Below are 9424 nucleotides of genomic sequence, written 5' to 3' on the forward strand. Positions count from 1 at the left end.
TTATTGATGACCTGGATGAGGGCATTGAGTGCACCCTCAGTAATTTTGCAGATGACACCAAGCTGGCTGGAAGTGTTGATCTGCCTGAGGGTAGCGAGGCCTTACAGAGGGATCTGGATAGGCTGGATAGCTGGGCTGAAGCCAATGGGATGGAATTCAACAAGACCTAATGCCGGATTGTGCACTTTGGCCAGAATAACCCCAGGCAACGCTACAGGCTTGGGGCAGAGTGGCTGGAAGACTGTGTAGAGGAAATGGACCTGGGGGCGTTGATTGACACTAGGCTGAACATGAGCCAAGCAGTGTGCCCAGGTGGTCAAGAAGGCCAATGGCATCCTGGCTTGTATCAGAAATAGTGTGGCCAGCAGGAACAGGGAAGTAATTGTCCCCCTGTACTCAGCACTGGTGAGGCCGCACCTCGAGTACTCTGTCCAGTTTTGGGCCCCTCACTGTAAGAAAGACATCGAGGCCCTGGAGCATGTCCAGAGGAGGGCAACAAAGCTGGTGAGGGGTCTGAAGCACAGGCCTTATGAGGAGTGGCTGAAGGAGCTGGGATTGTGCAGTCCAGAGGAGAGGAGGCTCAGGGGAGACCTTATTGCTCTCTATAACTACCTGAAGGGAGGTTGTAGTGAGCTGGGGGTCAGCCTCTTCTCTTGTGTGGTTAGTGATGGGACTAGAGGGAATGGCTTCAAGCTGCACCAGGGAAGATTCAGGCTGGACGTTAGGAAATACTACTTCTCTGAAAGGGTGGTCAGGCACTGGAATGGACTGCCCAGAGAGGTGGTGGAGTCACTCACCCTGGAGGTGTTCAAAGAGCATTTGGATGTTGTGTTGAGGGACATGGTTTAGCGAGAACCATTGGTGAAGAGCGAATGGTTGGACTGGATGATCCTGTGGGTCTTTTCCAACCTTAGCGATTCTATGATTCTATGATTGATCCACAGTCCCATAACATTTTCCAGTAGTAAAAAAAAAAAGCTGAGACTTGTGATAGCACCTGCATTATTTTATCTGCATATTTAAGTTTGTTGTTGTTGGGGTTTTTGTTTTTTTGTTTGTTTGGCAAGTAAAATAATCATTTTGGGGCATTCATTTGATTCAGATATAACTTTCCTCTGCATAGCAATCAATTCATTGATTCTGAAAATGACTCAATTGTGGACTTTTCACCCTCAGAAAAAGAAAAAGATGTTCTGCAATCTGACGACAGCACCAAACTAGAGGTGGTTCTGCTGCGTGAAGAAGCTTTAAAACACATGGGATGTAACTGTGTGCTCAAAACAGATTAGTAATTGTACAGGTCAGAAACAGAAGCGAAGGAAGCAGGGCCAGAGCAGTGACTGGAAAAATCTGGGGCCTTGGTGACTATGGGCAGAATAAGGGTTCATTGACTAAAAAGCAAAACAAAGCAAAACAAATAACAACAACCATAGTCTAGAAAATTATTTTAGTTACAGGGTTTATGGGGCTCGCAGCATAAAAGCAAACACTGTTATGCAACAGAGAACATGATGAATTTCACATTATAGTCAAGCTTTTTTATACTTTTGAGTAACATTTTCTTCCCAAATCAAGGAATTAATAATCATTTATTAAGTTCCCCAAAGTCTAAACATCACACAATCCTCCAAACCAATGAAATCTGGTTGAATTCTAATATTTTATTTGAAGAGCTTGACTTTACAGATCAAAACTTGAAAAGTTTGTGTACTCACATTAATTTCACGGTCGTGTGTATGGCACTGGAAATTTAAGTATGACCCTGTCTCTAAGAAGACTGAATAGGTTCTTGCAAAAGTTCTCCATCTTATAGTGGCTTTTCATATTCCTGCTTCCTGTCCTGCCAGAGATTTTGGCTAACAAACTGTGTATACAGCAGTCTTTAGAAAAATACACTACCTGACTATAAACTTCCCGGAGTTGAACAGTTTTAATATTTTAACTTCTTTGTATTATTCAGATTTCAAAGTCGTTTTCATTCCAATTTCTTTCTCGCTGTGGTCTTTTAATGTATGATCCTACTGAAGTGACTGAAAATTATCACCTTGACATTTTTGACACATTGGCATGATAGAAGAAAGAGATGTGGAAGTCTGTTGTTTTATGGAGGTAGGAGTAAAATTACTAATTCAAATTAATGTCTTTTTTTTAATTGCAGTAAATAGCTAGAGGGGGATAGGCACAGTTAATCAGCACTTGATTTAAACTGCTGAATCTTCATTTCTTGTGTTAACCAGTACGTGCTTATTCCTGTAGGTTTGCAGCCCACATGCTTATTACCAAAAGCTTCAGATATATGTGGGTGTAGCGTACAACTTTGACTGCTTTGGCCGAATGTTCTGGACTGTTGAAGTCTTCCGACGATAGAAGCAAAGGAGAAAACCCATCACTGTATGTGGAAGGCAAGAAATGCAACTTGTGCTTGTCTCATTTTTCCATTTTCATAATCAAAATCTTCAATAACTATTAACAATTTAATTCTGCCGACCCTTCCTTGAAGAAAGAAAGTAGGTAAAGTTATTGCCATTGCGCAGATGGGAAGATTGAGGCAGAAATACCACACATCACACAATATATATATTATATAATATATATATCCCCAATTCAGAAGTCAGAAATCTGTATTGCTTAACCCGAATGTTCATTAGCGTGCTCAAAATGGATCAGTATCCTTTGGGAATGCCATAACGACTCTCCACAGAGATATATGAGCATTTTTCATACATAGCAAATAGAATGGAAAATAAATATATCAGGGCTCATTACCACATATGTTCATGCTTCTAAATATCATACAGATTATTTGGTACTTACGACACCTACACCAACTCTTGCTTATGTGCTATTCAAGTGTATTTAAAGTTGTGGTTCTGATTAAATTGTTTCACAGTACACTTTTATTTATGAGTTGACAAGGAACAGTTCTTTGTTCGGGGCTCTGTTTGTGAGCTCTCTGTGGACCATTGTTTCAACTAATTTGGTCTAGATTATGTTTTATCCAAAAAACAAACAAACAACAAAAAAGAATGAAGTGTTACAACAATGTTGGGCCCAGCCTGGAACTATTCTTTGTATTTCACTTGTTACATCATTATTTTCTACCAAAGAAAAAGATGGATTATTTTCCCCTTCTACACCTCTCTATGATATTGCTAAATCCTCTTTGAGAGGTGGACTTCTAAGCAAGAAAGGCTTGGATGCCTGAGACAGGAGCGTCCTTTGTGTGCACTCTCACTGCATGCTAAGCTCTTCTGTGGTTTGTAATTCTCTGCAGGTGCCTCTGATCAGGGCAACACTCCGAACTGGATATGCTGAAAAATTTACCAGTCAGGAGTGTGCTGGCTGTTCCAATTGCTGTACAATTAATTGTGAACAGATGACATGCACAAGTGCTCAACTACAGCAGTAAAGGTCTTTTAAGTACACGGCAGGATCTATGAACTTATAAATACATAAAGGCCAGAATGATGGGTTACAACCTCTGTCTAGCCCAGTCTCCTGCATGCTGTAAGCACAGTTTCTCCAAATGTGTCTCCAAATACTTACACTGTGCCCTAACTGCTGGTAGAGCAAATGCAGGTGAAGGAAACCTTTTTGACACTCTACTTTCATTTGACAGAGACCCATCATGCCCACAGGACACAGGGAGAAATAAACAGTGAGAGACATCCCTGGGTCTTGATGAACCCTCCTGCTCCACCCAGGAACAGACCCAAGCTGAAGATTTACTTGGATCCCAAAGTCCCTATAGCCTACACCTGTCCAACACCAGATCCAGAGCCACATTGAGTACACACCCATGAACCATGCCTGGATAAAATGTCACAGACTCAAAGCCCTCGCTAACACCACAGCCTTGAACGAAACAGTGCACAACTAATCCCAGACTCCCTTTGCTTCTTTTTGCTGTTCCTACTCTCCTCCATCTTACCCAGCAGCTTCAGTCCAAAGGGAGAAACACTGAACTGTGACAATCCACTAAGTCATAGAATTGTAGAATCTTAGAATGGCTTGGGTTAGAAGGGACTTCAAGGATCATCAGGCTCCAACCCCCCCGCCACAGCAGGGCTGCCAACCTCCATGTCTAATACTAGACCGGTTCACTGATGATTTATTTTCACATATTTTCCTTATAAATTAAGCTAATACATAATGTTGGAGGGATGGTTCATCTCCTACTTCAACTTCTAGGTGAAGTTAGTTAAGCAAGAGTCAGATATGTTGAGACCCATCACGTATTCCCCTAAGAGACTGGAACAACCAGTCCCAAACACCAAAGAGTTTAAAGTGTGTTGCTACAGCTATGTTCAGAAAAAGATTTGGAAACTGTGTCAGCTTCATTTCAAGCAGTTAAGATCTGCTGTGATTGCGGCTTGAAGGTGAGCTTCACACTGAGCATCTTTAAATTAACTTGGATATGAATTTAGACATACAGTTACACACACCTATTTTTAAGGACAGGGATATTGATGTTGGCAAGGCAATAAATTCCAGTAATATCTCTCTGTAGAATAAAGCCAAGACAATTCAAACTCGTTTATTTTTTGTCTTCACAACATTTTGCCAAAACCATCATTTTGTTGGCCATATAATTCTGATTTATATTCAACAAGAGTAGTAAAAAGCCTTTATAGAGGAGACAGCCAGAGTGACATTTTCCTATAAATCACAATGATTTTTACTGCCACGAGATCCCGCGGCTCTACTTCAAATACAACTGTGCTGCAAAATGCGTGGATGAAACTGCATTCTTTCTGAATGAGAACCATGTTTCCCTTTTTCAGTGAGTGACTCCACATTCCTATCAGTCTCTAGCAGATAATAACCATATCCAAACAAAAGCAGTTTTCAGAGCTGATAGAGCAGTGATGGGAAAACATGTTCAAAGTGGGTGCCACTCTGTATTATATTATTCTTAAAAAAAAAAAAAAAAGAGGTAGACTAGGTGCATAATGGACAGTAAATTCTCTTTATTGTGTTTCTGTTGGTTGCAGTTCTGTGGGGAAAACTGTCCTGCTGGAAGAGTATGGAACAATATAACTGAAGCTGTATTTAACTACTGCTTTGGAATCTAGTACTGCACAGCTCTATGTAATCCTCCAGGCACTTTAATCAGGTAAGGGAATTGGGAAATACCTATATCCATTTCTCAACATAACAAAGGAAAATCCATCAAGGATTGCTGAATTCCTTCAAGAGGAGTAATCTCATGCATGAATATAAGCTGAGGGCCACCCAGCTGGAAAGGAGCTTGACAAAAGCACCTGAAGATCATGGTGGACACCAAGTTGAGCATAAGCCAGCATCATGTCCTTGCTGTAAAGAAGGCTAATGGCATTCTTGACTGCATTAGACAAAGCATTACCAATATACGTCAAGACAGGTGATCCTTTCAGTCTATTTAGCACTGATGAGGCCACACCTGGAGTGCTGTATGAAGTTCTGAGACCCCCAGGGAGACATGGTCATATTGGGGAGTCCAATGAAGGGCCTTGATCATCTCTCCCGTGAAGGAAGGATGAGAGAGTTGGAACATTTCAGCTTGGAGAAGAGGAGGCTCAGGGAGGGATCTTACCAATGTCTATAAATACCTGAAGGGAGGATGCAAAGAGAATGGAGCCAGGCACTTTACAGAGGTGCCCTGTGCCAGTACAAACAGCAGTAGGTACAAGCTGGAACACAGGAGGATCCCTCTGAACACCAGGAAGCACTTCTGTGCTGTGTGGGCAGCTGAGCACTGGTACAGGGTACCCAGAGGCTATGGAGTCACCTTCTTGGAGATCTGCCTTCAAGAGCTACCTGGATGTGGCCCTGAGCCTGCTACTCTGGGTGCTCCTGCTTGAGCAGAGGGGTTGGACCAGATGACCTCCAGAGGTCCCTTCCAACCTCAGCCATACTGTGGTTCTGTGCAATTAAAAAAACAGTAACCTGTTATGCACAGTAAGACATCTATTTCCCAATAAGGGAAATAGCAATTTCTCTTCCACAGTTCTTTCTTTTCATTGTTTGGGAACAATATTATTTGGCTACTGCTCCATCTCCCATTCTCAAGGTGAGATGATGCAGAGAAAGACTTCTGTTCGGATCACAGATGTGGGTTAATGAAAAGAAAATTAAAAGTGGACGTTTGCAGTACCTCTGGAAGACAGAATCTGAACTGATTTTATAACGAAGGTCTGTAATGAAGTGGTGTAAGAATTGGAAAAGAAACATCTATGTGGAATGAAAGAAAATTACATTGAACTCCATTACCCTAGATCAGGAATCAAAGCCTGTGGTACCCAACCTGAGACTTGATTTACATCATGAAGGGCTCAGAGGGTGACCTCATGTGCTGCTCTTTTACACTGGAGAAGATGAATGTAGAAATCATTTTCTGATTTTGAGATATGTTACTGAGATTCAGTTTTGAGCCCCCGCCCCCAACACAGGAAGGACATTGACAGACTGGAGGGAGTTCAGTTCAAGGTGACTGAGATGATTGGGGCGGGAGAACTTTTCCTTGAGAAGGGGCTGGGAGAGTTGGGCTGGTCCAGCTGGAGATGGGGCAGTCTTGAGGGGACCTGACAGCAGTCCCAAGTGCTTCTATGATGGCCATCAAGAAGATGGAAAGCCAGGCTTTTCACAGTTTTGCCTGGTGGGTAGATGAGAGACTCTGGGCATACACTGAAACAGGAGAATTTCAGACTGAGCTGGAACTTTTTCTCCACTGCAGTCAGGTGGTGGAGGAGATTACCCTGAGACTGCAGTGTCCATCCTAAGAGGGCTTCAGCCCTGACTGTGCTTGCTCAAAGCCTTGAACAATCTGGTCTGACCTCAGAGCTGACCCTGCTTTGAGCACGAGGTCAGGTTAGAGACCTCCCGAGTTCCCTTCCAGTGTGCATTTTCCTATGATCCTATGACTTATTACATTTTTTTCAAACTATGTTTGAGAGAACAGATAACAAGTTTCCCTAATCTTTTTAAACTCTATTTCCAGAGACAAATTTCACCTACCATGTCCAGCAAATTCCTTCCTCTGACTGCTGAAAACTGCTGATAAGCGTGTCATTTATTATGGCATTTGGCACCACACTCACAAAAACCATTCAGGAGCCATTTCATATCAAAGTGGGCAATCGTACACAATCATTTCAGATGGAAACCACAGGTCATGGTGAGCTGGGCTATTCTGTGATTTTTGTGAATGAGAACTGAAAAGTCAACTACTCTTCAATTATTTAGTCTCCATATCCAATTAAATGGCATCCTTACTGAGTATAGCTTACTTGACTATACTAAAGCTTTAAAATACCTTTTCGAAGACCATTGGTCAGTTTATCACTGTGCATATGGTCAGGCACATGGACGCCAAGAAATGCTCCCAAAGTATTAAGCTGTTCTGAACAATGCTTCAGTACAATTGAGGCAGCTGTTTTCATGTCCCTGAAACAGCAAAACCAGAAATATTTGCAAGCTGTGTTGACATTCTTGAACACACCATTAAGCAACAATAAAAGAGCTTGTCATAGCTGCTGTGTCATAATGGAATGAGTTTGTCTCTCCTCAAACTGGTAGTAGCATTTTGCTTATCAGAACATTAGGAAAAAATGTTAAAACCAGAGCCAGAAGAAAAAAAAATGCAAGAGAGGAAGACAGTATAAACCTTTTGTTTTATCTTAGTTCAACATTTATTCCCTTATTCCCATTTTCTTTCAATCTTTTAATCAGTCTTTGAAATTAAAAAAAAAGAGAAAAGAAAAAAGCACAGGGAAATGAAACCTAAACTAACCAAGATTGGCCATATAATTAAAAGAAAATGTTTGCAGCTATTATATTTCTTTGTCTTGTACAGCACTTCAAGAAAAGTTGCTAAAGGAAAGTTTATTGTCAGTACTTTGCAATTGAGTTTGCATCTTGTACATTACCTCCCTGTGTCTTTTAACCCAACCAGAAGCACTTCATGTGCACTAACCACCAGGGACTTAAACTGCAAGTACTTAAGTATTTTATATCCCCCCACTATTTACGGATGATGTATATCTAAGACTCAAAAGTAAAACACAAACACACAGCAAGGAGTGATTTTGGTGAAATTCTTGATGCAATGCGCTTTAGCATTAGATTTCTCGTTAGAATTTACTAAATGTCAAACTATAATAAATAGAAGATTAATCCCAAGAACATGATTATGTCTGAACATTAATAAGCAGTGATATAGAAACAGGTAAAATATGTATCCTTAAAATCTTTAACTGCACACATTTTCAGCAGTAATATTACTATTTCACTGTCATTAATTGTGTAATTGTAATTCTATAACCAGTGTGGGATGGCATTGTTTTGAAGAAGTTACTGTGACCTGAAGGTAGTTCCCTTCAGAAACACGCTTTTCAGGAAGACATCTTCTGCTCAGAATGTTCATGCAATAATGTTAGAATTGTATATTCAGCAGTATGCCCATAAGCACAACTGTTGCTAGAGTGATGTCAGGCAGGGCAGGAAGAGGTACAGGATTTCTCTTGTTATATCAGAAGACAGGTTTTTATACATTAAATATAAAACAAGTTAGAACATTCCAGCTTAGAAATCAAATTTGAGGTTTTAAACTTTTTAATATGTTCATTATGTATGACATGCAACATATGAATGCTCAGAGTTACACAGATACAAAAGAAACTGTCACTGTCTTGCTCCTTCCAGTTGCCAGATGGACCAAAAGAAGCGGTGAACAAAAATAGCCTTTGAATTTGATGAGCATACTGACGTGACCAGAACTCTCATAAATATGCCCATGAGCAGGCATTGGCTCTGCCATCTATCGCACAATGGAGAATAGACAAACCTTGCACGAAGTTCTTCAAAAGATTTCATTTGCTCTGCTTTCATCCAACGCTGAATAAGATTTACAGTATTTGGGATGAAGATATTCAGCAGGCAACATTTTGGCAAAAACTGAGGAGAGAAGCATTTTCTTCTTGAGAAAATGCCAACAAGTACATAATTTTATAACTTCAGCTCGTGTTTCCAAGTATCTCTGAGCAGAGCACATTTGTGAACAAATATCTGTTGATTGTACCTTTACTCACAAGAATAAATCTCTCCCTTCCTTTTCCTGGACCCCTGCTTCAGTGATATTACATATCCTCTCTCCTTAAGCCTTCAGTGCTTCATCCTCATTTGATTTTCATGTATTTCTCTACATTACTTTCTATTTTATTTCTGCACTTCATCTGCCAACATTGTTTAAGAATGTATTACAAGGAATGAAGTATTCTTTCTTTGGTTACAGCTTCAAAACTATGATCAAGTTGTAAGGAAAGCAGTGCCTAAGCACAGGGAGGAAATCAATACCTATTATGAGCTGTTTTTAAAGACCACTACTGACCATGATTTCATCGCTTTCTCAGGCAAATCTTTTCCAATGCTTTGCAATTCTTCTCGC

At 40.7% G+C, this 9424-nt stretch overlaps 1 long non-coding RNA gene across 2 annotated transcripts; it reads left to right on the forward strand.

Moving 5' to 3' along the window:
* The first annotated feature begins 910 nt into the window (after nt 1-910).
* LOC107052783 lies at nt 911-9137 on the forward strand. 2 transcript variants are annotated; one of them, XR_005857643.1, is made up of 5 exons: nt 911-2109; nt 2257-2391; nt 4995-5116; nt 6980-7156; nt 8683-9137. It is a non-coding gene; the product is annotated as an uncharacterized LOC107052783 (long non-coding RNA). The 2 variants fall into 2 exon arrangements; XR_005857642.1 differs by lacking the exons at nt 911-2109; nt 2257-2391 and adding an exon at nt 3332-4379.
* Nucleotides 9138-9424: the final 287 nt, after the last annotated feature.

This window comes from Gallus gallus, chromosome 2 (genome assembly GCF_016699485.2).
Source record: "Gallus gallus isolate bGalGal1 chromosome 2, bGalGal1.mat.broiler.GRCg7b, whole genome shotgun sequence".
NCBI classification, from domain to species: domain Eukaryota; kingdom Metazoa; phylum Chordata; class Aves; order Galliformes; family Phasianidae; genus Gallus; species Gallus gallus.